The sequence below is a fragment of the Cyclopterus lumpus genome, chromosome 15, assembly GCF_009769545.1.
Source record: "Cyclopterus lumpus isolate fCycLum1 chromosome 15, fCycLum1.pri, whole genome shotgun sequence".
Lineage (NCBI taxonomy): Eukaryota > Metazoa > Chordata > Actinopteri > Perciformes > Cyclopteridae > Cyclopterus > Cyclopterus lumpus.
The window spans coordinates 4,555,469-4,571,663 of NC_046980.1; the positions used below are offsets into that span (position 1 = coordinate 4,555,469).

The 16,195-nt window shown below is 42.2% G+C and overlaps 1 protein-coding gene across 1 annotated transcript in view; it reads right to left on the reverse strand.

The window, feature by feature from the left end:
* Positions 1–16,195, reverse strand: part of atrnl1a (attractin-like 1a) — a 229,704-nt gene that overhangs the window by 93,593 nt on the left and 119,916 nt on the right. The gene's annotated exons all lie outside the window — the stretch shown is intronic.

Consider the following 16,195-nt stretch of genomic DNA (forward strand, 5'->3'; position numbering starts at 1 on the left):
AACCAAAAGTACTTCTTCGTGGTTGTTTGCCTCCACCAATCAGGAACGTTGCAGTTTGCATCCACGTCTGTCCAGAATGTCAACGCTTCATTTATTCTTCGTTCTTATTCGTGTGAGATTTTCATAATCAACATATGATTTAAAAAAAATTAATAATAATCTAAAGGTCGTATAGATACCGTACTTTTTAAAAGATGTTTTGCATGATCTGGCAAGGAGGTTAGTTGGAACTGCACAGATTAAAATCATTTACAAATTGTTTTGGGGCATTTGCTGAACAACTAATGCTCCAGTTTTAGTTCTTTTTATCATGCGATGATGACTTTCAGGCCTCCAGCAACGCCCGGCCAATCGTGTCCACGGCAACGCCGCTGACAGTAACCACAACAATAACTATGAGACTAATGAGTCTGTTTTTCCATCCCGGAGTTTGTTTCTGTGGACGTGTGCGCAGATGTGTTGTGCTGACCGATAACTCCCGCCGCCAGCTTCATTAAAAGTTAGATTAGAGCTGTTTAATGAGAGGCGGCAGGCTTGTTAACAAACAGCTCACACCGGAGAGAGAGGGGGGGGGGGAGGGGACAGGAAGATATCCTCATCAGAGGACGTAAGGACAAAGCTGGGGCTTGCATTCAATCTGTTCTTATTCATCTTAAAAAGGGGCCATCCACTAATTTGATCTGTTTGAGCAATGCCAGGTCTATGATGTCATAGTTCAGACCACACAATTCTGACAGAAATCCGTCCGTTACAAACTGGCGGTTTGAAAGAAGTGTTGCCGTTTACCAGAAAAGGTAACGGCAACACGATCAAGTTGCATGATGGGTAAGGTAGGGATCCAGTGTTTTTTTTTTGTGGTTTGACCCATACGGGGAACAAAAAGTCTGAATATTTTAGCCTCAGCAGCAGCATTATTTTTAGTAAACTTGATAGTTTTACGACATGAACTAACCGTATGAATTCATCTCACAGGTCCTCTTTACGCCTTCCAAAAAGGTGTTTTAAAAAGGTATGATGGTGAGATATGCCCACTGCCTTTGGAATACCCTGCAGGATCAATACAATATTCTCATCATCACTTTATAGACTTGATTTTTGATGTGCTGTCGTGATTGGATCCTTTTTAAATGTTTCCTGTAAAAAAAATATATAATAATATATTATTATGTATATTTGTTGTGTTATTTTGTATCGTTTTAAAATTATATTTGCATCCAATTCACATTCATGAAACGACAGATTTAAAAACGTCTAGGTGACTTTACCCCCCGTTATGTATTCTGCACTGAGAGGCACTTTCTCTGCATAAAAACAATACTTGTTGATTTCGATTTACACTGAGCATTGCTCGGATACAAATTGTTTACGTGTCATAACTCGGTGGGTGATAAATGTGCACGTATTATTCCGGAGCCTGAATATTACGGCAGGGTGATAAAACCCACATGAACCCTTTTGATATTTGCTTCCTTTTAAAAAAAAAAAAAGGGACGATGAATCACCTTCACCCTAAAAACAACCGGCCATTACAGTGATGGGATACTTTATTTTTTTATCCCCACACTGTGATATACATTATATATATTTTAAAGCATTTAAAAAAAATAAAAATACCGGGACACGACTGGCACAAGGTTTTACCTCCACACCTCTTCAAAAAGTTTGAATAGTTCAACTTCAGAGAGAGAGAGAAAGAGAGAGAGAGAGCTGTTCTGTTTTAATGAAGACAACAAAGCTCTATGCATCATTAAGACTCACATAATTAAAGAAAGTGTGTTTGATTAAAAGAGCTTTTGTCTGAAAAACACCCTCAAATGCATCATCAACACACACGCACGGACACATGTGCACAGGCAAACAGACGTACTCAATAAATACACAAACACGCGGAGTATGAGGAAAAAACACGGCCCTCTCTGTTTTGAGGTAATGATGCCAAAAGTGACGGATGAGGGCGGCTCAACTTGATCAGAGAACGCTCTCTCACACACACACACACACACACACACACACACACACTCACACACACACACACACACACACACACACGCACACACACGCGGGCCTGTGTCCCGATGGGGGGTTAATGTCATCTCCGTTTGGTTGATTGCAGTGGCTTTTCGCCCCTGGAGACTTTTCCACTCGTCTGCACAGTTACACTCTTTATCTGCTCTTCATCTCCACATGCAGGCGGAATCAAAACACACTGACAAACACAGACTATCCAGACAGAGGAAGAGATGACAACACGGGAAGCAACGCTGATTGACAAAATGGCCTTCAAGGCGCTGAACTGATAGAAGAAAGTAAAATAGTTTCAGATCTTTTGGGGGGTGGGGGGAGTTCACACCTTGACACACGTCAGTGAGTGGCACCTCACAAGATGCTCAAAAGTCATGTATATGTTGGCTGAAGTCTGACTAATATCTTTGTATTTCTTACGTCATAGTGTGGCTTTGACCATAACCGTTTCAGGTTTTCTTCACGTGGTCCAACGCTGTGAAGTAATACACACCTCTGAAACGTCACGTTTTATACGTTAAAACAATGTCTGAACATTAGCCGAGCGTGTTAGCACGCCATGTAGCGCGAGCACGTCGTGTAGCGTTAGCACGTCATGTCGCGTTAGCACGTTTGCGCTACGCTACGAGAACAGAACGCTATTCAGAAAGACGTGGCTGATGAAGCGGTCTGAGGTTTTACAAGGGAAGTTTAAAGCATGACAATTAGAGGTGTGTGTGTGTGTTTGTTTGTGTGTGTCTGTGTGTGTGTTACATCTACTGATCATTAAGTCCATCCGCTGCCCGGGTCTTGGTTATTCTAGGAGAGACGTTGTGAAGCTTCACCCTGTTTCTCTCTCTACTGCACAACCGTAATTACCTTCTCCGGCCATCAAAGAGAAACACGTTGCACACTCTCTGAAGGAACCCTCTGTTCCAACCAAGGCTGCCCTCGAGTCTGCAAGCAAAAACTATATTTTTAATTTAAGCACACCATTTTACTTTCCGTGAATTGAACTTTGAAAACGGTTCATGCTCATCTACTTTAACCGACAGTTGATTTTCCGACCGCACTCTTAAAAACTAAACTATAATGGACCAAGGAGGACTCTCCAAGGGCAAGAAAAGAGGTGTTAATTAATTCCCAAATGCCAACCGCAGATTGAAAGAGTAGCGTTGTAGGTTTCAAATTGCCTCAATACCAACTCAATCATATGTTTTGGATTTTTTTGGCCGGCTTATGACCGTTGAACATCAAATAGGAAGACAAATTAGGATTTGAAGTTAAAAAAAAAAAAAGCTAAAAGAGATTTGGAAGGTTTTTTTTTGGTCGGTCAACTCGTCGTTTTGGTTTAAACATGTCTCAGAAGTCTCTCCAGTCTCTTTTGAAAGCCCTCAGTGGAGTCTTTTTCTTTCCGCCATATTAAACCAAATCACACACGTTCGATTAAGAACCATTCATTTTCCAAACTGCATTCCCACTTAAGCCATCCGTGTTTTTTTTTTTAAATCACGGCCAATTACCCTGCCACCACAGCACTCTGCCTACATTACTGAGCCAATCACTCAGTGGTAGAGAGAGAGAGAGAGAGAGAGAGAGGCAACCGTCCCATTATGGACGAGCGGGAGAAGAATTGCAAACTGTACTCCGCTGCGACGCGTCCGAGAGGTGAACAAGCGGGGGAGTGCGATACTTTCTGGAAACTTCGGCCAGAAAGTATCGCACTTTCGTGGCTCGTTGGGTCACAATGTCGGGTAGTTGCGTCTCACGAAGGCTTTGTCCACCGTTACACCTTTCTACTGTTTTTTTACCACACAGAACCTCATCTGAGCAAATATAGAGTACACCAGGTACATTTTTATTGTCCAAAAAATAAATGCCATCTCATGGAGAGTAACTTGATCTGTGCTGAACACAGTGGGACAGAGTCTCATTGGTTGGAACGGCAAAAGGCCCAAAGCCAGGAAGTCTCCGGTGCACTGTTACATGATCACATAGATCATAGACCTATCAAGGTATCTCCCCACATCCAGCCCACAATGTCTCGGAAATATGTCCTTCTTGGATGACTCTGCACTTTTCCAATGCCATCTTTCACTGTCAATGCAGAGAAAAAGAGGAGTGCGCTCTATGTGTTTATAGCTCCTGTAGAAGTTAAGGGTGTGGGGGTCAGGGTGGTAGACGGCTATGAACCCTGTCTGACCTTCTTGCAGGACATGTTCTCATACCGAGATTGTACACAATCAATGTTTTGTCAAAACAGTCAGCGTCTCGGTAGAACGTGGAAAGCTACCCTTTGGTTAATGTTAACCCACTGGCGGCCATTTTTAAATGGCAAGAGCAGGCGCTTGGGCCAACCAATCAAATGTTAGCCCAACAGAAGCCGTATCGCACACTTTGAGCTTTACGATTCCCATATAGGATCCGAGGCAGGACCCATATTCTCTGCCCCAATATTGGATTCAGTCCACTATCTGACTTTCTTTTTTTTTATTCCTGCCAACTCTACTTTTAAACTTTTCTTTTGAGAATATTCCCAATATCCAGAAAGATAAATTATGGGAGCGTTTTTCATAGTAATAAAAAATGTAACTTTATTTGTGAGAAATTATGCTTTTTTTCCCCATTAGTTTTGTTTGTTAAGATTATAACCAAGTAAGAGATGCTTGCAACCGTTGTTTTCACACCAATATTTCTATACACACTACTAAAAGATGATTAAAGTGGACTTTACTGTCCAGAAGATCTCATTACAACTTGTCCCCACAACTTGAAAACTTAAAATCTACAGAAAAATGTACATTACAGACAAAGTGATGATCTGCTTTATGTAAATAATACTGTATTATTATTTAGTTATTATAGATTAAGATGCTTTTCTTCAAAGAGGTACATTTTAAAATGCCGTGGCTTCTCTTCACACATATACTGGGTGCTGGCCGGAGCTCCCGCACGTTCATGTTCTTTTCTGCCTGTTGTCGAGGTGAAGTTGGAGATGAACCGAGGAGTACATTAGCAGGTACAAGAGAGGACGAGGCGCTGTGTTCGGCTCAGAGACGCTCTCATTAGAGACAATAATTGTATTTCTGGGCATAAATGTGTATATCTCTCCATCTGCAGGTGTCTGCACTCAGGAACTTGTTGCCAGGCTGCTCGCTGGTTGCCATGTCAGCTGTTAGTGTTGTGAAGCTGATGGAGAGAGAGAGTACGACGCAACTCTTCAACCTCAACGCTCTCCTGTCCTTCAACTTTTAGTTAGTTACAGTTAATCAACTGTCGATGTTATTATACTAAACTATCAATGAACACGTCTTCTTGCCAGCTCAACAACAGATTACGTCTTTCACCATCGACTCCAGAAACGACACATTGGTCGCTCTATTAAACATTTGCAGTTTTTAACACGTGGTTAACGTCGTGAACTGGAACTACTCGGGCGTGTTTAGGCTCACGAAACTACTCGGTTAGCAGGAAAACATCGTGGTTGGGATTCAAATGAGAAAGTTTTTTTGCGTATGTAAATATGTCAAGTAGAGGTTACATACTAGCATATTTATGGAGATGCTAATGTGGTAACTATTCACGAACCCCTCCCCATGTGGACTTCCTCGTTCTTTATACTTAATTACTATTATCACAAACATATTGTTATACGTAATTACTTCCACCATCAGAGGTAAATGCTGTTCACTCTTTACCTGGGAACCACGACCCTAATCATTCGCCCATTCACACACTGATGGGAGGAGCTACGGTTCCACCTGTGCATCAGCAGTAACTAACATTCACACACCGTAGGCACAGCTACGTGAGCAATGTTGGGGTTTAAGTGTCTTGTCCGTCGACGTGGACTAGCGGAAGCCGGGGATTCGAACCGCCGATCCTCTGATTGAAGGACGACCGAGCAGTCGTAGAAACAGTGTCCGTTGTAGTGTCAGCGGTTGTAAGGTAACAGCGTTAGAATATATTTTTGGGAATCACGTAACGCTAAACTAAAGAGTTCTGTTACGTTTGTTAAGTTTTATCGTTCCATAAACAACAGTGATGTTTCCGTCTGACCCCTGTTTATCATTGTTTGTGCATCGTGGAGCGTTTGATTCGACTCATTAATTCCTCCTCTCATGTTAATGTTGTGTTAATCAGCGAAATCAATGCCAAACGCTCGACTCTAGATTACTGCTGCCTGCCTATCGTGTGACTGCATACGAGAGAAGCACACCCCAGTAGTAGTGAGGACGTACAAAGTGCTTTTAGTCATAACAGGACGACTTCCTGCAGACGGCCTCAGGAGGAAGCCTCGCGAATCACAGACGACGGACGCGGTGCAACGATAGAATGAAATGATATCTCGTTCTGCGGCGCTCTGAACCGGGTCACACGGCGCCGAGTCCACCGTTTGGTCTCACAGCCCGGGAGTGGAAAGAGAGTGAAGGGAAAACCATGATACCTTCCAACGTGTTCCACTTCCTCATGAACACAAAAGGGGGGGGAGACCCCTTTAAGTATAGAAACATGCACGGACCTATAGCATCGGAATATTCTACACCTTTTTTCAGTGACCATAGATTATGTGAATGTAATTGGTCACGAATGCTCCGGATCAATACGTTACGGTTATGTACAAAAAGCTCATAACTCAAGGTCCACTTACTCGCTTTTGCCAGAGCTTTTAAAAGCCCTAATGCAAAGAGGTCTTCATCAGCGGATGACGTTTGCCCAGTCGCCATGGAGATGTCATCGAGTGACAGCGTGCAACTTAGCTCATATTTGATGAAGACCTTGAGATGAGAGGATGTGTTTGTCAAGAATACAATTTCATGGTCGAACAAGGCACTTAATGACTTATGTAATAAATAAATAATAAATAGATTGACACAAGACTGTTCACTAAGGTGTGTAATGCAAATGTGACTTTGAGTTAAGGTCCGATTATATACCGTGACATTTATTCATCCTGCCACAAAGTCATATTCTTGAGATGCGATGAGTCTATGATACAACAACCAGTTTAAACTCACACCAGTAAAACCAGTTGCTCTCAGAGTTCACTGTGTTGTGCAAACTATTGTGTTGTGTGTGTGTGTGTGTGTAGAGCGTCTCATTTAATCCCCACGAGCTATTTGGCTTCCACTTGTTCTAAAGTTAACACTCAGCCTGCTACTTGTTCAGGTATCTGAAATGAAAATGTGGTTTAGTTGAGAGTCAGTTTAATACGCTTCCTGATTAAATTAACATCAGTGCAACAGCAGTTTTTGTGCGAGCAGCTAATTGGACTGAAATCGTTCTACACTCGAGGAATTAGCTGCATGTAAAGGTTTGAGAAAAGTTTTTAAATGAAGTAAGCTACAGTTTAGAGCAGTGGTTCTAACCAGCACAGATAATCTTGGGTTGAAATATTTTTTTTATTACACAGCGTCTGATTTAATGTATAATATCTAAAATTCAGGATTTTTGAATTGATGCACATTTTAAATACATATTTTTTAAATCTCACCCCCCCATTTGAGAACCACATATCCACACTCGAGGGTAACGAGTGTGGATATGTTCAACTGTGCTCACCATGAAATTAAGATTTCGTTGAGAAAAACATGAAAAAAAAATAAATAATTACTTGCACACTAAAAGGGCAACGGAATTACTCTTTATTCTCATGCGTTGCTGTTTTTGTAACTCTGCACATGTGCACTCTAACACTTCTGTTGAAGGGAGACGACTTTAACATTTTAACGAGAGAAATTTAAAAAGGTGAAGAAAAAAAGAGAAAAATGTTGATCAGAGGGTTAAAAAAAAAAACAAAAAAAAGAATTTAAAAATGCATTTTTACTTGGATGAAATCTGTTATTGGTGGATGCCAAATAAATGTCAACATAATATGAATTCGGATCAAACAAAAACAATTTTTTTCTCTATCTGTAAAATGCCCATCGACAATTCAGACTTGCTAATTGGAAGAAAATTCCCGAAGACCTCTCTTCAACTTCCGACCACACAAACGTTGAAGCCCAAAAATTTATTCTCTCCAAAACCGTCGCTAGAAACGCGGCTAAGTCAACTCAAGAAAACACAACTATTATTATCGCTCATGGAAGGGTTGACCTTCATCTGACATTGAGATTTAATGTACTTTCATGTAATGAATACAATGAGATGCTTCTACCAGTTTGAATGGTGTGTGTTTTCTGATATTAAATACAAAATGTATATTTATATATAAAACTTTCTGAATTGCATCCGTTTTTTTTGCACTAAATTGTGTCACTTAAGTGTTTGCACATTGAATCGACTCCGGGGAACATCTGAATAACAAACTAAGCCGACATCAAAGTGATGCTGAACTTTCCGTGAGAATGCTTTGAATGTGGAATTAAACAAATACAGTATTTTTTACCTTTCCCCCCCCCCCAAAAAAAGAAATGCAGGCACTTGAAAGCCTGCTTACAGTATTTTTGATGCGATAACACACCTGCAGTCAGTCTGCAATCACTTTAAAAACCCAGATCTTAAAATGCTTTAAGGTAAATATAGCTCTCATCCACAGTGTGCATTCAAAAGTTCTGCAGAAGCGCCACAGAGAGAGTGTGTGTGTGTGTGTGTTTGTGTGTGTGCCTCCAGTTTATGAAAAGCTTCTTAGAGCAGGATTAGGATCATCATTGTCCACTGGTTTATGATAGGACAAGGATTACGTGAGTACAGAGATATGTTTAGCAACACATACCCGGACTCACACACCCACACCGGCCCCGTGTGCAGGGAGGGAGCTTAAAGACTCCGGGGCTCCACTGCAACCACTTTTATCTGCACGATTTGAATTCAAAAGCATCCATTCCCCGGGTTTCGGCTTTGATCTTTGGTTTATTTTTTTTAACATGCATATCACAATGTGCACGATTACGTTTGGATACGGGGCTACGAGATGATCCACGGGCAAAGACAGGTACCGGTCTACTTGGTTTGGACAACTACAAGCACTTGAGAGGGCTGACATGAACCACCAAAAACCACCACGGTTCCCTTCCCGTAACCGAGCCTTTTATTAGCCTGAACCCGGCCAACACGCCATCCTTTTTTTGGGGGAAACCCCCCCCCCCCCAACTGCCTAGTTAAATTAATCCAGTCAATAATTCTGTTTCTGTCTTTCTATTTCCTGTATGCGGCTGAGTAATGAGCACAATTAAAAAAAACACGTCATAGAAGAGGGCGTGGCTTATAATCAGAGGGCAGATTACCATTCGGAGTGTCCAAATACTCGTAATTAATCACGAGTGGTTTGGAAAAAAAAGAAAATACATTTTAAAGAGTAGGTGCAAAGTAAATAACTAGAACAAAACAGATTATGGCAACCATTTTCAAAATATCAATAACGCAGCCTAAATGTAAGAGGTTGAACAAACGCTGATAACAACAGATAACCAGTGGTTTCTACATCGGTTACCAGATAACCAGTGGTTTCTACATCAGTTACCAGATAACCAGTGGTTTCTACATCGGTTACCAGATAACCAGTGGTTTCTACATCGGTTACCAGATAACCAGTGGTTTCTACATCCGTTACCAGATAACCAGTGGTTTCTACATCAGTTACCAAATAACCAGTGGTTTCTACATCAGTTACCAGATAACCAGTGGTTTCTACATCGGTTACCAGATAACCAGTGGTTTCTACATCAATTACCAGATAACCAGTGGTTTCTACATCAGTTACCAAATAACCAGTGGTTTCTACATCAGTTACCAGATAACCAGTGGTTTCTACATCGGTTACCAGATAACCAGTGGTTTCTACATCCGTTACCAGATAACCAGTGGTTCCTACATCAGTTACCAGATAACCAGTGGTTTCTACATCGGTTACCAGATAACCAGTGGTTTCTACATCGGTTACCAGATAACCAGTGGTTTCTACATCCGTTACCAGATAACCAGTGGTTTCTACATCGGTTACCAGATAACCAGTGGTTTCTACATCGGTTACCAGATAACCAGTGGTTTCTACATCGGTTACCAGATAACCAGTGGTTTCTACATCGGTTACCAGATAACCAGTGGTTTCTACATCGGTTACCAGATAACCAGTGGTTTCTACATCCGTTACCAGATAACCAGTGGTTTCTACATCGGTTACCAGATAACCAGTGGTTTCTACATCGGTTACCAGATAACCAGTGGTTTCTACATCGGTTACCAGATAACCAGTGGTTTCTACATCGGTTACCAGATAACCAGTGGTTTCTACATCAGTTACCAGATAACCAGTGGTTTCTACATCCGTTACCAGATAACCAGTGGTTTCTACATCGGTTACCAGATAACCAGTGGTTTCTACATCAGTTACCAGATAACCAGTGGTTTCTACATCCGTTACCAGATAACCAGTGGTTTCTACATCCGTTACCAGATAACCAGTGGTTTCTACATCCGTTACCAGATAACCAGTGGTTTCTACATCAGTCATCAGTCCACGTGGACATGCAGACGCCCCGAGAAGACAGACAAAGAGCCAGGTGGGTAAAGGTCTCGCAGTCGAATCACAGAGTCAAGTGTAAAGTTGGCGATAAAAGCCGGAGCACCCATTCCCACAACATCCGCCGTCGGTCACCGTGACGACCGCGAGCAGATTTCTCGGACAGCGCCATGAATAAAAGACCCGGAGAACCACCCCCCCCCCCCCCCCCCCCCAAAAAAAACACGAGATGGTCGAGTGGAGTGAGAACGGAGAGGAGGTGAGGGATGGAGGGACGGAAGGAGATGTATTAACACAGACGGGCCGGCCTGCGGCGCTTCCCGGTAAAAAGTAAATCCTAAACGGAGCAGACAGACAAACACAACCCCCCCCCCCCCCCCCCCCCCCCCAAAAAAAAGAAGAAAATAACTATCTCCACCACCATATGGCTCCGGGGAGATGTCCTTGCTGTGTCCCTAACAAAAAAAAACTCCCCTCCTCTCTCCATCCTCCCCATCCAGCCTCTCTCATTCCGCTGCTTTTTGAAGTTCCCTGGTTCTTCTCGGAACACCGGCACCTTCAAGCTAATCTGGCTCCGCGGCGGCGGTCACCTGGGCCGCGCTGATAGCGGCGCAGCATCATCAACATGTACCGCGTCTCATGTTTTTTTCAAATTACGTATTCTCAACGAGAGGATCAACAGAAAAGTCCACCGGGGGGAGGTTTCTTTTTTTTTCATCGTATACATTAGCGTGTCAGAAGTACTTTGCAGCACACGCGTGTTACGACCCATTTTCCCTTCTAAAATACCACGGATATTCATGGCTTTTTTGGGGGAGGAGCAACAAGCCTAAAGCGAAGCTTTGCACAACATTAGTCGCCCGCTCGTCTGTTGTTGTCTGATTTGAAACTGGTCCTTGTTTATGAATCAAAACAATGATTTCTGCCTCAGACTTTTTGGAAGAATCTTTTTTTTTTTTTTTCCCCTTTGTTTCTGGATGAGCGTCCGACACAGTGCGACTTTTCAGGGAAGATGTTGCCAAAGTGGAAGATTAATAATCACGGAAACACAAGCAATATTATTACAGTGATGCATAACAACATAGCAAGAGTAGAAGTCGGCAGCCGAGCTCTCGCTGCTCCGTGAGGCCGTAATATGAGTGAAACGACAGCGGCGTCATGCTAATGTGCTCCCGACCGCACTATTAATATGCGTATGGATGCTTAGCGGGCTCCTGCAGGACAGGAACCTGCAGTGGTGATGGACCAGTTCTTTTAGTCTGCTCGTCTTTGGACTGTTGGGAGAAAACTCCTTTTATAGCCCTCGAAAATGTGCATTTTGTCCGACGCCATCTTGTTTTTTTTTTTAGGCTGTTCCCCCGTCTTGTTTATGCACAATGCCTCTGACTTTATGCAAAACTAAAACAATCTATATAATGTATGTTTGTGCAGTGGTGAGTTGGCGAGCTTGTTAATGTGACTGTGGAGATAGTCTGTGTGGTCGGAGGTTAAAGCAAATGCAGCACTCTGTGTGTGTGTGTGTGTGTGTGTGTGTGTGTGTGTGTGTGTGTGTGTGTGTGTGTGTTCTCTTTGATTTGTTTACACAGCGTCCATCCACAGACACACAGCTCTGCTTGGCCACATTAAACCTCTTCCTCTAATCTGTCACCTCGATTAATGCGAGCTAAAAAAAAACACACATGCGTACTTACTGTACAGCACCGACACACACACACACACACACACACACACACACACACACACACACACACTTTGGCATTCACTGGTCCAGACATGCTAATCTCCCCAGCTGCAGATTGGAGTGCGTTGCCAAGCACGGAGCAATCAGCGCACAACACCACGTCTGCAGGACGTTACAGAAAATAAAAGAAAAGCCTTTATTCGGGAAAACAAACAAGTCAGTAATCACACTGTAAGCTTCTCTGTTTAAAATTTAAGTTTGCTTTGTGTGTCTGTGTCCAATATTGCCTACTTACCGCCTTAATAAATGTCTTTTGGTTCAATAACTCCCTAACTTTGACACAATCTTTCATTAAAATGAACTCGGGCACCTTCGCTCATCACCCGGCGGTTGGAATTACACCGCCAGAGACCTCGGGGAAGCGTTTACCGCGGAGTAATTAGCTCCACGGGCCGGCTTATTGGAAGGCAGCGCAGGCGCGAAACAAACAAAACGGCCTTAAAACTTAAACTTTAATCAAGCCCGCTTCATTATGCTCGCCTGGAACTCAGAGCGGAATATCTCCGAGTGCAATTCCGTAATGAATGTAGAAGAAGAAGAAGAAGAAGAAGAAGAAGAAGAAGAAGAAGAAGAAGAAGAAGAAGAAGAAGAAGAAGAAGGAGAAAAGAAATGACACAATATGTTAATTGCCTCATGCAAGAAGAGCACAAACATCTAATTGAAGGAGATGAATGGGGGGGGGGGGGGGCAAACTCCATAGAAACCAGTGTGACGTTCTTTATACTGAAGAAGTTTGATTGTTTAAGCTATCGGCTTATTTTTGTTTAGTAAATTGTAAATTCGAGCGATTCCTCATCCAAAAATCTGACTTTTTTTTGATATTTTTACAATTCATTGGTTCTGTGTCCAATAAACTTCTCTGTTCATGGACTTTGTCTCCAGTTGTTGTGCTTTTTTAAAAGAAAAAGAAAAGGCATCTGAAAAAGTCAACTGGGAGGAGAGGACCTCAATCTAGTTCTTCTGGTTGTCTTTCCAGCTGTTGACTTATTTATCCAGTGGAGAGTCAACAACAACAACAAACAAACAAACAAACACACGCGGTCTTCAGAGGGTTTTAACCCCGTTACAGAGAACCAGAGAGCTCTTGCGCAATTCTGTCTCTGCGCATTAGAATTTCAAAGTGGCTTTTGATTGTTTGATCTCGTATCCCCCCCCCCCAAAAAAAAGAGGAGGAAAAAAAAGCGATTGTTGGTTATAAAAAATAAGCAATTAACACAAAGCTGCGGTTTCTATTAATAACCGGGTGTTTCTCTGTAGTCTTGTCGCTGGATTCATAATTAACAGTGCGAGGAATCGCCATTTTTCACCTTCATGCGAGCGCAGCGAATCAGACGCTTCTGATCGTTTATAGTATTATTATAGTATCATAAACGGACGGGAGCGCGTGTTGGTGTTTGTTCATTACGATGCGTCGGCACAAATATTATTTTTTATTTTTAAACGACTACAACAAACGCACTTCCACGAGGCACGGACACCCCGTCTCCCGGTTCGAGAGGCGATTTGGGCATAATTGAGGTCAATTTAAACGTTGATTGACAGGTGGGCGTCGTCTATCTACCTTTTTCTTTTGCTTGTTGTTCAGAGTCGAGCTGTGTCATCACTGCCGAGGAATAAAAAACAAAAACAAATTTAACACCAATACAAATCAATTCGGCTGGGTAAAAAAAAGCCAAAGTGTCACAAACCCCTTCAACTATAACGTGATAGGCTAAAATCTTGAATTTTTAAAGTCTAAGATCTAGATATTCTAGAACACCAGATCTGATATCACAACGCTTTGCAATGAGGTTGTTATACAATAAGCAGATCTATTTGAAGGAACAGAGAAAACGCTGCACGCAATCCCCATTTTAACTGTATATTACAATAACTTGATCTATATATATATATATATATATATATATATATATATATATATATATATATATATATATATATATATATATATATGGACAATTCGGTCTCCCTCGCGTCGGCTTCCCAGGAAAAAAGTAACATATAGGACGTATAAACTAGAAGACGACGACCAGAACAAAGTCGACTTCAATTTAAAGAATTCCCCCCTCGGAGGCGGCAGAGCTTTTCATTCATTAGATCCTCTGTTGTCTAAAAGGAGAGTAAACGTAAAGAAACCCAAAAGACGGGTAAATGAAAAGACAGTAAATGCAGCACTGCGGTTCTGCTGCGATATGAGACGGGCTCTCATAAATAATGTAGCACGCAGGAGGAACACACACACACACTGTGCTGTAGGTGGATAAACACGTCACGGAACATGCAGGTCTTAATTACAGTAGTTCTCACTTCCGTGAACTTTTTATGTGATTAGTATTTTTAGTATTTTTTTTGACCATTTAGTACGACGAGCTGTCGACTCCTCATCTTCATCTTCATCTTCATCGTCGTCGTCGCCTCGCGAGGTCGAAGACGCAAAGAAAACGCTGTCATCACCTTGTGGAGGTATTTCTGTCCACCTCATTCATTAAAGTCCAACACCTCAAGAGTCGACTTTAATTATTTGCAACTAAGTTTGCATTTATTTATTTGTGAAAATCATATAGAAACAACCCGTGGACCTGGGGATGAGAAATGTGTGTGCGTGTTTGTGTGTGTGTGTGTGTGTGTGTGTGTGTGTGTGTGTGTGTGTGTGTGTGTGTGTGAAGAAAATAAACACACTTCTAGTGGCATAAGTGAATATTGAGAGGGATTATTTGTATAGCAATAAAAAACATGTTGTGTTTTTTTTTTATTGCTGTACAAATAAATACAATTATAATATTATTAATAAGCAATAAGAAAATAAAAAATGTCTGGAGTTGTGTCTTGTTTCCTGTTTTATTTTGAAGTCCCCGTCTCTAGTGTCTCTCCGTTTCCCTGCACTTCCTGTCTCTGTGATTTGTCTGCCCTGTCCCTGATTGGTTCCTCCCGTGTCCAATCACCTGCACTTTCCCTGTGTATTTAAATTAGATCGCTTGTAGTAGACCTGACGTTTTTTTGTGATTCCTCAATTTAAATAATTCCACGAGTTAGAGTGAAGAATAAAGTTTATTTTCCACGTTGTCTCTCGGTGGCTACACATGACATCTTTTACTTTGAAGAATATGACCATCCTAACTGAGGCCGACTCTTTACGACGGACCATTAAAGTAACATAACACTACTAAAAAACTTAATTTGCACGTTAAAGCGACAGCGTTCTCTGCGTTGTGGGCAGAACCGCAGCAGGAGGCCGGACGGGGAACCTGAAACCAAACAAGTGTGTTTAAGCACAAGAGCTCCCCGCGGAGTGCCGGTGAATCACACCAATAAAAACAGACTATTTATCCTCGCCGCTCATAAGCAATGCCGATTCCTCCCAGGTGACTCGAACACAACGCACTGGAAATAAAAATGCAACGAAAGAAGAAAAAAAGACTGGCGGTTATTACCGAGAAGAGAATAGATCCAAAACAAGTCAAACGGTGGAGCTGGAGAATTTATACAGGGTGTGTGTGTGTGTGTGTGTGTGTGTGTGTGTATGTGTGTGTGTGCTGGGTCAGGAGTGAATATGAAATGATGCGGCATCTGTTGGGTCTTTAAGTGATATATCACTCCATTCCACTTCGTTCAGCATCACTACGTCGGAGTTAATTGGTTCATGAGGAGCACTAATTAAGGGGGATGGCCTTGTTTATCTCCACGGCGACGCTCGTTAAGCGTTTTCCCTTCAAGACAGGTGACATTAACCCACCCTTCACAATGGCGTAGGGGGAGGGGGGGGGGGGGGTGCACATACTTTAATTTTTTATGTGCCACCTGCATCTCGCAGCTTGTGTGTAGCAGAGCGCGCACACACACACACACACACACAGGTTGACGCCACTCCACGTGTGCTGTAAACAAATGTATGCATATAATGTGTAACACACTCGGGAATACGCGGGAAAACAAATATTATACAGACCACACACACACACACACACACACACACACGCACACACACACAC